This window comes from Choloepus didactylus, chromosome 2, assembly GCF_015220235.1.
Source record: "Choloepus didactylus isolate mChoDid1 chromosome 2, mChoDid1.pri, whole genome shotgun sequence".
NCBI classification, from domain to species: Eukaryota; Metazoa; Chordata; class Mammalia; order Pilosa; family Megalonychidae; genus Choloepus; species Choloepus didactylus.
Window position 1 is genome coordinate 137,771,629 of NC_051308.1, and position 13,482 is coordinate 137,785,110.

Genomic DNA, 13,482 nt, shown 5'->3' on the forward strand with positions numbered 1-13,482 from the left:
AAATTTAATTCATAATCTGAAAAAGATTATCAAGAATAATGTTAACAGGTGAAAACCATTCATAAAATCTCCCAGGAAAACAATCTAAAGGAACTTTTATAACTTAATGTTTTTCTTATTGAGGGAATATTAACCTTTTCAAACATCTGGCATTACATATATGTAAACAGTCCTTATTCATTTATTATTTAATTAGGATTAGCTCTTGTTTCAAGGTCCATCATGAATAGGAAAATAGCAATCAGAGCCAAGTGAACTCATAGTTAAAATATTGCCTTAACTATCTATTTTAAAACTTTGTAGTGTTTCAATTTCAAATGTAGTGGATTGAATTGTGTACCCCAGTTAGACATGTGTCTTGGTCTTGATCCGCATTCTTGTGGATGTGAACCCATTGTAAACAAGATCTTTTAAAGATGTTACTTACTTCAGTTAAGATGTGGTCCAACAGAATTAGGTTGGGTTCTAATCTAGATTACCAGAGTCCATTATAAGCAGAATGAAATTCAGGGAGAGAGAAGCAAATTTCCAGAAGCTGCAAGTTAATGGAACCCAGAAGAGAAAGGAGAAGATGTTGCTGTGTGCACTGTCATGTGACAGAAAAGCCAAGAACCAAGAATCGTTGGCAGTCAGCCACAGAATGCCACAGTCTTTAGGGAGAAAACGTCACCTTCCTGATGTCTTAGTTTTGGACTTCTCCAACCCTCAAAACCATGAGCCAATAAATTCCCATTGTTTAAGCCAACTCATTGTATGGTATTTGTTTTAGCAGCCAGGAAACTAAAACACAGAAATAGAGTATTCAACTTAGTTCTGTTTTTTTTCCCCCTCAAAATTTTAGTTATTTAAATTTGTACATTCAGATTTAAGAAATTATTTCAAAGTTAGATGCCCATGAATTGGGGAAATAGATCTGTTTGTCCCCTCCCTCAAATCATATGCTTAAAACAATGACTATAACATAGCATTGCCCCCACCCAAAGCCAAATATCTCTTGTACCTGACAAAAAGCACTGAAAACATGAGTTTGCATTACTTTTTGTTTTTATTTTACATAAATGAAATCCTATGACAGAGAATAATAATACAGGTGGAAAAAATTTAATCCATCTCTTCAAGAAGTATAAGGTTAGTGTCTACTTTTCTGCCAAGCACTGCGGATTATGTTCAGGATACAATGATGAACAAGACAGAAACTGTTCCAGATTCCAGAGAGCTTAATTCTAGTGTAGGAGAAAATATACATGAGTAAATAATAATAGTAGTAATAGTAATGGTAAAATAATAATAATAGCATGTTATTTCACGCTAGCAATAATAGCTAGCATGAAATAACAAGACAGTGAACTAGAGACTGACTTAGTGGTCAGGGTATTTTAGAATGAAAAGTCAGGAAAGGAATTTCTGAGGAAATCATCAACTGTGATTTGAAGGCTCATAAGGAACTTGTCATTTGAAGATCAAAGAATGAATAATTTAGATAGAGAAAATAGCAAGAGTAAAAGCCCAAGGGAAGAACAAGCTTAGAATATTCAAGGAACTCTTTTAAAAAGTCAGTAAAGCTAAATCATGTGTGAGAAGGGGAGGGTAAAATGAGATGAGGTCAGAGAGTTAGGCCAGATTATGAATGACTTTCTAGAACACAATGAAAGAGAGAGCCATTGAGGCTGTGAGAAAAGGAGGTAAAATACTTTGAAATACTTTAAACGAAAGTCACTCACTGTTGTGAAGAAATTGGATTATAGGAGGACACGAGTGGAAGCAGGGAGGTCAGTAAGAAGACATTTTTAGTCTAGGAAAGAAGTGAATGAAATGGACTAGGACAGTAACAGGGTATATTTCAAAGACAATAGGTTTTTGGATAGACTGTAACTGAGAAATGAGGGAAAGAGTGAAATGAAAGATGGTGGTACCATTTATTAAGATGGGGAAAATGGGGAAGAACCAGATTTTTGGAAGGTGTATCAAGAGTGCAGTGGCCCTTAATTATTCCTCTATTAATATTAATACACTTTTTTGGTACCTTCCCCCAACTTACCTTGTGAATACCATATGCCTTTTTTATTGAAAAGCTCTGTACTTTACAAGCAATTCCAAGTGCTTTCATTCTTCTTATGATCCCCTTCCACCATCCTTGTGTGCCTGGTAACTGTTCTTCCTTTAGGATGTAGTTGAAGCAACATTTTTATGAAGCTAACCATGATCTTCCCAAGCACAGTTAATAATTCTTCCTCTGTGTGGCAGCTTTTTAACTTATATGACGTTACTAAACTGTGTTTGATTTATATTGTGAATATATTGTAAATAATGAAGTCTTTACATGTACACTCTTCTAGACCTCGCTCCTTGAAGGCAGACTTTGTATCTAGCATTCCAAGCAATGAGTAAAATAACTGGTATAATGACTTATGTCCTTAACAAATGGTTATAACATATGAACTCTGATTGTCAGATATTGTGCAAGACGTTGACATAACATGTGTTATGCCCTCATTGATTTTTTAAAAGTAAATGAACATTATGTCAGAAATTGTGTAATAGACTCCATTCTAATCCTTGCAAAAACTTTGTACACATGAAGGACCTAGGGCTCAGAGAGCTTCAGTAATTTGTCATAGGTCTCAGAAAACTTGGTCCATATGGTAAGTGACAAAGCCAGATTTGATAATAGATCTGACAAATTGACACTATGCTTACTATACCAATGTTTCTCATAGAATTTTAGAGTTGTGTTGCCCAATTTGGCAACATTTGGTGACTAATTGAAATATGGCTAAATTGAAATCAGATGTGTTATGTGTAAAATATATGCTATGGATTTCAAAGATTTAATATGAAAAAAGAAGTTAAATATCATTAATTTTATATTGATTATATTTTGAAATATATTTTATATTTATTTTACAATGGTAATATTTTGGGATATATTAGGTTAAATAAAATTTATTATAAACATAAATTTCTTGTTTTTTTTAATTCTTTTAATATGGCTACTAAAAAATTTAAAATTACATATGTGGCTCACATTTTATTTCTGTTGGACAGCATCGTCCTAGAGGTTAAGTCATAGAAGGGACATATCCACCCACTCATACAAATAACAATAGTAAGAGGAAAGCCATGATCATTATCTTAAGAGATATGGATAAAGTGCTTCAGGATTTCATTGAGAGGAAAAATCATTTCTGAAATATAGGAATGGGGGAAGAAAAAATTTATTTGAAGAATGGGCTTTACTTTAACTAACAGACAAGGTGAAATGACCTTTAAGTAATCAAAGAATGCTCAAATATAGGAAAGGGGCATGGAGAAAGTCAAGAAATCAACATAGTTTTGCAGAACAATAAGTTAGATATGGGGTAGCTATAGGAGTTAAAGTAGGAAAGATATGTGTAAGGAAAGTGGACTTTCTTCTGAACGATAGGGAGCTATTGAAGGTTTTTAGTTTATTTCTTTGTTAATAAATAGGGAGGTGACGTGATTAAAGCTTTTGGAGTATATCAATTGGATTGGAAGGCAGAGAGAACTGAGAGAACTAGCAGGAAGCATATGCAGTAGTCAACACAGCAGTGATCAAAAGCTGAACTAGGACTATACGAGTGAAAATGAGGAATGAAACTGTTGTAGATTGTTACAATAAGGGCCACCCAATGAAGATACCAACCAATATCCATTCCTTTTTGGAGCCTATTCCTACATACTTTCTGGAATTAGTTGGTGACTTGTTTAGTCAGTGACATGTCAGCAAATGAGACACAAGTTCAAGTCTGATTAGCATTTGCACAGTGGGGCTTGATGTCTTGATGAGATCATAGAGTTGCAAAGAAACTTGGAATGAAAGTTTCAGTTGTACCTCCCTATTTCAGCCATTTGAGTTGACCCCCATCTAACTGCAGCTGAATGATTTTGACAGGTCTAAACTAGCAGAATAAGTGCCCCATCAATCCATAGACTTGTGAGATGTAATACATTGTTATTCAGCAATAATTAATACAGACAAGATAAATGCAATAGATTTGGTGGAGACTGACTCTACAGGACACAGTTGCCAATCAGATACAGGGGAATAGAGAGATGGAAATGTCAAATGGGACTCAGTAATTTAAAGTTTGGGTGAGTGGGAGAATGACAATGCCATTATCACTAATACTACAATCTAAAGTTGGTTTAGAGAAACTGAAGAATTAACACTGAGTTTGAGGTGCCACTTTCAAATCCAAATGGAACTATAAAATCATTAAGAATGCAATGGATAGAGAGATATGGGAGTTTTCAACAAAGCAGTGATAGTTTCAGAAGTGGAACGCAAAGTACTTAACAACTGATTTAACAAAGACACGCCAATCAAAACAGAACAGAACAGAATGTCATCCATTAGCAAAGTATGTTCAGGCCAATGCACACTGCCTGAATTATCAGGCTTGGAGACCTAAATTCTTGGAATCTGACAAAGTCCCAGGTGAGATATTGAATACAAAGTCACAACTTTAGGTAAAGCCCACCAGTAAATACAAACGGTGGAGAGAGAGGAATAGGAAGGGGTGGATAAAAAGGTGCCTTCAAAGTAGGGAGAATAGTTTCATCACCAGAGAAAGGTTCAAAAGAACAAATAGGAAGGAAAACTTGCAAAGAGGATGAGAGACTAAATGAATGCGGATAGGTATTAGAAAAAGATTAGGGAGTAAACTGTTGTGTACCCTGGACAGTGGATGATAAAAGGCTGATAGTGTTAGAGTTGAGAATTAGAGAGGAGGGGTAACTTGATTCTTGACTCAGGGTTCCAAATGTTAAATGTGGTTAAAAACATGACCTTAGGAGTTAAACAAACCATAGTTTAAACACTGACCTTGCCATTTATCAACTGTATGACCCTGGCAAATAAAGTAACCTTTCTAAATTTATTTATCCATGAACTAACAAAGTAATATTTACTTCAAAGAGTTATGCTGATTAAATGCAGTAACACAAATAAAGCTGTTATCCTGCTGTATGGTCACAGTAAAAGTTCAATATATTTAGTTGCCATAAAGTGTATTATCTTTTACTGGTACTATTACAGCTGTTGTAACACAAGCTTGCTTCCCATCCTCACTCTATTATCTCCTGGACAGTCTGTCTTTCCATTTCACTCTTCTGAATTTTTAATACTATTTTCCACTTCTCAGAAGTGTTTTCATATTCCCCAGAAGCACAAACATGGAAATAAGAAGGAACTGGCAACATTTTCCACCTTTGATTTTTTAAAACCTCTTTAGGATTTCTGACAGACCACAGGTGGGTTTTGAAATTTACTTATCATCATTGCCTCATCAGTTAACTCCTGAACTATTCTTTTAATAACAAATTGGTAGTTTTCTCAATGTATTTTAGGATGTTATTGAAATAAAGAAGAACTTGAGGGAAAAATTTTTGGGAAATTTTATCAGATAAAGAGTTCCAGCATCAGTGGAAATATAAGAACATATAATAAGCTTCTACCAAGGGCTGGCATTGTAATTTAGTTTTCTCATTTAATCTTAATTTTCATATCAAACAACCAATCAAAAGAGCTATAAACCCTGAAGGAAAGGCAGTAAAACAATTAAAACATATTTATATCTTGTGAAATAAAATCTACAAATAAATCCTTGATGTCTTTGGCATCAAAAATAGAACAGAAAAAAAAAAAAAAAAAAGGAATTGAAATAGCTGTTTTGTTATGTTTACTTCCCTGAATAGATATCCTAAAATGCTCCTCCTCAGAGAAGCTATTCATAGTTAAAACTATTAACATCAATGTTCTGTTGCTAACATCTCATATTTCCGGGACTGCACTACAGAGAGGAAATTTCCTTTTATTCTAAAACTCTAACGGTTACTGTAATGTACCAAATGAGATGTCTTAGGAATTCCTTAAAAATACAAAATAGGACATTTCATAACATTCTATCAATGAAACAATATTCCTTAAAGATGTGTATATATATTTATATTTCACATATATATACACACACACACATATATATATTGAAATGTCAATAAAACATCTCCAATTTTAAGAAGAAAAAATTGTTAACACAAGTTTGCTCAGTTTCTGATATTCTCAAAGGAGTCGAGAATACTAATTGAGTGTTTATTATATAACTGGAATTTGATATTTTGTTTAATATTCATAACATGAATGGCATTAGAAGGAAAATCCTCTAGCATAGATTCAGGATTTCTCTTTACTCAAGTACCGTAAATTTAGTCACATTAGTCATTTAACTTAAAGTCTATGTAAATCACGCCAAAGCCATGACTTAAATAAAAAGAAGTCGTTATATTATAAAAACATTAAACAGAACACAGTAATCTCCAAGAAATTCGTAACTCTTGCTATAGCTTCCTTTCTACCTACATAAATATCAGTTATTTACAAAGAATGTTGTTCTTTCACACTATCCAAAGTAGCCTTAAATCTGGGCCGGATACTAAGCTTTTTTTTTTAACATGTAAAAAAAGTAACATTGACCAAAAAGAGACAAGTTACCTACTCTTGTCATTTGTAGTTCTTAGCCTAGATGCCTCATATTTAAATATCTTTAGAGAAAATAACTTAATAAAAGTATCACTAAAAATTTTAATGGAAATGCATTTAATGTCACATTTATGCATGTTATTTTATCACTTGTATTTATCTCCAAATGTTTTGACATCTTATTTTTAATTATTTTTTCTATTTTCCCAGATTTCAATTTCCTAAAGCTTCATGTAGCATTATTAAACTATGTCTTGGTCAAGTTAGTGGCTTCTCTTACTGAAAATAAAATCATAATGCCTCTGGATTTTATACTGAATCATGTAAATTTTTCTTAAAACAAAATCCCCTCACCCTCTAATACTCCCAACAAAAATAAAAAGAAATGGAAAAAAAGAAAAAGGAAACTGAGCTCAGGATAAGTCACATGTGAAGGTCAGAGAAAAAAAAAATTAAAAGGTAATCAAGTTTGCATACCATATTTCTGAAATCAGGGAAACATTTTGAGCTAAGAGTCAGACACATTTCAAATATTAAATAGTACATGCTGGACACTGAAATATCAGTTGTCAACAAACCAAAAATAGATTGTGAAACTTGAACTGTATCAAATCATATGACTGAAACCACTTATTTCAAGAATAAAAAGGGGGAGCCAAATGATAATTCAAAAAAAAGTTAAAATTACTTACTACATCAAGGTCTTTAAATCAGCAATCTTTCAAACCCACATTCAGTGTTTTTCAGTTATAAAATAACAAATCTTAGTTTGGGTTTTGCTTTCTCTTCCGTTGGGAAAAAAGATGCTGGATTTAGAAAACTTGATAGATTTTTCTATAATCCTCTTCCTTTTAATATTACTCTTTAAGCCTATTCCAATTCTTCAAATCTAACCTGTAAAAACAATCTAATCTGGGCTCCACTGTGGCACTGGATTGGTCACTATTACTACAATTTTCTGAGTGAACCACTGTCTTCCCTCTACTGCTTTAATTTACTGTCCTGCCACCACTTCTGATTACACTGCACCTCTTCAGTCATTTGCTTTCTCTTTGTGTTCCTTTCACTTTCTACAAGTTCATCTCCCAATCTCTACTAATCTCTCTTTTCTGAACCATGTCTGTTAATATATAGGAAAACTCTTTTGCTAAAATAACCTTACAATCATGTCAAATTAATCAATTAAAATAAGTGTGACTAGAAAGGTAAATTTTCCAAATCAGAAAAACCTAATTTTGAATCTAAGGTTTGCTAAGTGTTAGAGAAAACGTTAAATTCTATGGATTTCATTTAGGTCCTAGTTTAGAAAATGGGGGTAAAGAATTACTCATAAAATGATAAAAATAAAAAAAAAAAAACCAACCGATCATAACAATTTGTATTGATGTTATGTGTCATTACCACTTGGACTGCTCTCTCACACATGCAAATCCTGCAAGACAGAATTATGATTATCCTCATTTTAAAAATGAGGCATAACAAATTAAGTAATGTAATTTGTCTATGGTCACAGTGCTAATAAATGTTGGGACTGAAATTCAAAATCAAAAGCATAACTTCAGTGAGCTCTTAGCCACTACTCAGTCCTATCTGTCTACTTCACTGAATTGTTACAAAAATCAAAAGAAATATTGTATTTGAAGATGTTTTGGAATCTGGGAAGTTCAATTTAGCTAGTATTAATATATTTAAAAGCTTGCAGAAGAGGTAAGGACTATTCTCATATTTCTTGTTTTTTGAATTTTCACTTTAAATGGAATTAATCTTTCTCTGTGGATAGTTTTTATTCCTGATCCAATATTCACTAACAGAAAGTATTGTTATTCACAATTATCTAAGCCCCTGCCTGCATACACTACTGTCCTGTTAAATTCAGGAGTGTTCATGTAAATTGCTCTGGAAATGACATTGGGCCCTTTTTGTTAAAGCATGTGTCCAAATGAAGTCTCTGTAACAGATTGCAAAGTGACTAACATGACAAGTCCCCTCATTGACCCAAGATGAACATGAGAAATAAACTTCATTATTATATGCAAGTGAGATATTTTCAGTTTTTGTTACAGCAGCATAACCTATTCCATTCTGACTGATACAACCTCAATTTCCCTTAACTGCTTTAATTCATAAGACATCCTTTATGACACTGCCTCTCCCTGGGATGTAGAAAATTCAAAGGAAGAATAAACAATAGGATTAGAGAATGTTTTCATTGAAGAGACTACTGGAATAAACTAGTGTAGTGGTGTACAGACTGACTTTTGAGTAAACAATAAAATTTCCAAAAATTTCATAAAAAGATATTTTAATATAAGCAAGTAATTAAATTTAACTTTATAAAATCCCTATAATTAACACATTGTTCTTGTCATTTTTTGGCATTTGAAACCACTTGTCTAAATCTAATCTTCTAATTTATTGATATGGAAACCAAGATCCAGGAATGAAATAAATAGTATTTACGTTAAACAAAGAATCACATAATAATAATAATAATAATAATAATAATAATAATAAAACTTTTTGCATGGAAAATAATTGAAAAATAATAATACAGGTATAGCTTTGGTTTTTCTCTCCCTAATTCATACCAACATCTATAATTACTTAAATTTTCACTAGGCTGACTATTCGAACTCAGTTCAGTTTCTTAACTTCAACTCCAATGGTCTTCATTTCTACCAGATTTCTGTGACAATTCACAAGATTCCACTTCTGAAATTTTAAGTTCATATTTCTACCATCTGATCACAATTTCATACTCTTAAAGTTATTCCTCAGTTACTACCATTTTTTAAGATTCCCAGTCCTTTATCTCTCTATTTTTCTGGCTTCATCTTCTTTCTGCTTTTTTCATTTTCTTCTCTAATAAACTATTAAGCAGCACTGTACAATGGAAATTTAATGTGAGCCACTTCAACAAGTAGTTGAACAAAATTATTAATAAATTTTTTCATGTAAGTATTTGAAATCCAGTGTCTACCTTAGTGGACTAACAACATTTCAAGTGTTCAATAGCCACATGTGGATAGTGGCTACCATATTGGACAGCTCTTCTCTAGAGTTGAGCATTTCAACTACTTATTGACAACATCTTCAATTCCTTCTGTCCCAGTTGTTCATCTGTTGCATATTCCTAATAAAAGCTGAGTTTTAAACTCATGCCTTGTTTTCGTTTTTTTTTCTCCCCACTTCTATACCAAATTGCTGAATGCTACAAGAGGAAAGAAACAAATTCTAACTATATCTTTAATGTCAACTGAATCCTGATCAGTCATCCTTCCAAAGTCTTTTATGATTACAGACACTATGTAAGATAGTCCCCACTCTCCTCAAACCTTGTGCCCAGGGTGAACACGCAAACCTCTACTTTAACCCCACGTTCAAAAGGATGACCTCTCATTCATGGTATAAATTCAAGTCTTCAGATACCCTGCTACCTTTCCCAGAAGCTTATCTAAAAATACACAGCCTTTCCTGTTTTAAAAGTAAAAACAATTCTCTTCTTCCTCTAGAAGGCATCTCTTCTTTTTTTTTCTTCTTAATCAGTTCCTGCTATCCCATTTCAATAGCTCTAGGGAAATTAAAGAGCCCCTAAATTAAAAGTCCCATAATTTTTTGTAATGCCTACCACAATATCCCCATGACTGGTCTCTCTGATTAAGATCTTGTTCCACACTGATTCATTCACTACACTGAAAGTAGAGTGACACTTCTAAAGTATATATCTAATTTTGTGACATTCCTACTTTCAACTTTTCAAAGGCTGAGCTAGACAGTGTATTTGGAAAATTATTGGAAGGAAGAATTTGATATTTAGTACAAGGCGTCTTTTTCCAAAGAAGATTTTCATTTTTATTCTAGCAGAAAATTGAGGGTACTACTAGTCTGGGACCACTCATTGCAACCTTAAAAGGTCAGGTTTAAATGGAAAGATACAAGTGCTGGAAAAGATGTGGAGAGAGAGATATACTTATTCACTCTTGGTAGGGAAGCAGAATGGTGCAGCCCCTCTGGAGGACACTGTGGTGGTTCCTCAGGAAGCTGGGTGTAGGGCTGCTACAAGATCCTGCAACCCCGTTATGTGGTGCATACTTGGAAGAACTGAAAGCAGGCACACAAATAGACATTTTCACACTGATTTTTACGGCAGCATTATTCATGATTTGCAAGGAATAGACGTTGCCTAAGGATACATTACCGGATGAAAGAAGGGGCGAAATGTGATATATACATACAATGGAATATTGAGGGAATACAAAAAGGACTCAAGTCGTGAGATATGTGACTAGGTGAATGAATCTTAAGGACATTATATTGAGTAAAGTAAGCTGAAAACAAAGGGACAAATATTGTAAGGCCTCACTAATATAAAATAACTATAATGAGAAAATTCTGAGAATTGAATTTGAGAGCATAGCATAGGCTCTCCAAGGATAGAACAGGGGCAGAGATTGGGCAATTGATGATTAAGGAGTACAGAATGTTCAATAAGCTTTATTATAAACATTCCTAGGTTGTAAGCTCCTACAGCAGTCACATCTATTCCTGAGTTTTAACTGTTATTTCTAAATTCTGAGATACTGATCTCTTTGTGTATAACCTGGTAGTTCCCTGGAAATTTGGGTATCTGTGTCACATCTGAGACCAGAGTTAGAGTTCTGCAGCTCTGAAAGTCAACAGTACTCCAAACGGCAACTATTAAAGAAGCTTCAAGAAAGCTCAGACTTCAATTAGAAATATGAATGAAATGGGCTTGGTTAGGACTAAGGTAAATTAGAATACAGGGTAAAGGATGGTACTGACTGTGTTTTCAAACTCCAATTTCTGTGTGAGACCAAAAGAAAAGAGGTTTATTTGGTACAAAATTTATATTTTCTGTAGCACACCATCTAATTTAACCAGTCTGCTCAGTTTATTTAAACAACATAATTACGTGGAACCTAAAGCAGGGAATGAGCTCCTATTATTCTGCACAAGCTGATGTAATACCCCAATACATCCCAAAATATTTTGCAAAGAAAATAAAAAAAAAAATTTGCAAAGTCCCTTTGAAGGACTGGGGAAAAAAAACTCTTAAACTTCTCCATCTGGGGAATTCCTGCTATTCTCTTAAGCCATAGGGGCTCCCAATTTAATAAGCCAAAGCCTTGATCTAGAGGCTTGCCCTTATGAAACTTATTTCTCCAATGGCGAAGCTGAGCCTACTTATAACTATGCCTAAGTGTAACCCCCAGAGAACCTCTTTTGTTACTCAGATGTGCCCTGTATCTCTAAGCCAACTTGCAAATTGACTCACTACCCTCCCTCCTACATGACACATGAATCCCAAGGGTGTAAGTCTCCCTGGCAATGTGGGACACAACTCCCAGGGATAAGTCTGGCCTGGCATTGTGGGATTGACAATGTCTTCTTGATCAAAAAGGGGGTCAAGAATATAACAAAATAAAGTTTCAGTGAATAAATTTTCGAATAGAGTTGAGAGGTCATTCTGGAGGTTATTCTTATGCATTATATAGATATTCCTTTTTAGTTTCTAGTGTATCAAAATAGCTAAAAGGAAATACCTGAAACTGTTGAACTGCAATGCAGTAGCCTTGATTCTTGATGCTTGCATAACTATACAGGTTTTATTGTGTGACTGTGTGATTGTGAAAACCTTGTGACTAACACTTCCTTTATCCAGTGTATGGGCAGATGAGTAATAAAATAAAGACAAAAATATATAAATAAAACAGCAGGGGTAAGGGATATGAGCCGTTTGGTGTATTTTTATTTTTTTTATTTTTTTATTTTTTTATTTTTACTCTTTTTGGGGGGACTGTGCTGGTTTATAGTCTGTTGTGTATTCCATAAAAAGTCATGTTCTTTAATGCAATCTTGTGGGGGCAGACCTATTGTGGGTGCAATCTTTTGATTAGGTTGTTTCCATGGAGATGTGACCCACCTAATTGTGGGTGGGAATTTTGATTAGATTATTTCCATGGAGGTGTAACCCTAGCCATTCAAGGTGGGTCTTGTTTAGTTTACTGGAGTCCTTAAGAGAAGCTGAGAGTGACATTTTGGAGAGAAGCTAAGATATGTAATCCAAAGCTTGCCCCTGGGAGAAAAAAGGAGGACCCATAAGAACTGACACAGACCCAGATGTTTGGCGATGCTAAGGCAAGAGATGAAGCCCAGTGTTTGCCCTGGAAAAGCTAACTGAGAACCACAGATGCTTAAGGAGAAAGCCACTGGAATTCAGAAACTGAAAGCAACACAACCTAGGAGCAAAGAACCAACAGACACCAGCCATGTGCCTTGTCAGCTGACAGAGGTGTTCCGGATGCCATCAACCTTTCCTCAGAGAAGGTATCAACTTCTTAATGCCTTAATTTGGACTTTTTTATGGCCTTAGAACTGTAAATTTGTGAACTAATAAACCCCAATTGTAAAATCCAATCCATTTTGGGTACATTACATTTCTGGCAGCATTAGCAAACCTGAACAGAGAGTAATGAAAATGTTCTAAAATTGATAGTGGTGATGAATACACAACTATATGATGATACTGTGAGCCATTGATTGTACACTTTGGATGGATTAAATGCTGTGTGAATATATCTCAATAAAATTGCATTTACAATAAAATAAATTTCACAGGGGAAAAAAATGTGAGGTACTCTGAACCATCCAAGTGCCACAAACCTGGACTTCAAGCATGGGCAAGAGCTTATCTTGATGAAGTAGTCCTATAGGGGCCCAATTTATAATATAATCCATATGCAACTTATAATGTTAAGGGTGTGGTGGGAAGTAGTATCACATTCTCTGCCTTAGGCAGTCTGGGGTTTTGACAGTTTTTCACTTTGAGGTACCAAATACGCAGCGCAGAGCTTGCATAGTATCTAGTTTTAAAACTTGCATTCTGTAGGGACATCTCTGATGTGGTAACTTCAAAATCCCACAACAAATTGTTTCATGAGTATATCAGTTGAATGATATTA

General features: G+C 34.2%; 1 protein-coding gene across 3 annotated transcripts in view; it reads right to left on the reverse strand.

Moving 5' to 3' along the window:
• AMY2B (amylase alpha 2B) overlaps positions 1–13,482 on the reverse strand; it is a 43,485-nt gene that overhangs the window by 7,896 nt on the left and 22,107 nt on the right. Inside the window, exon 1 of one of the 3 annotated variants that reach the window (XM_037826513.1) lies at positions 7,192–7,415. The exons of 1 other annotated variant lie outside the window; for it this stretch is intronic. The gene's annotated coding sequence lies outside the window, so the exon portion shown is untranslated. Of the gene's footprint in view, positions 1–427; positions 445–7,191; positions 7,416–13,482 lie in introns of those variants that run through there. One more of the 3 variants, XM_037826514.1, reaches the window with a different exon arrangement.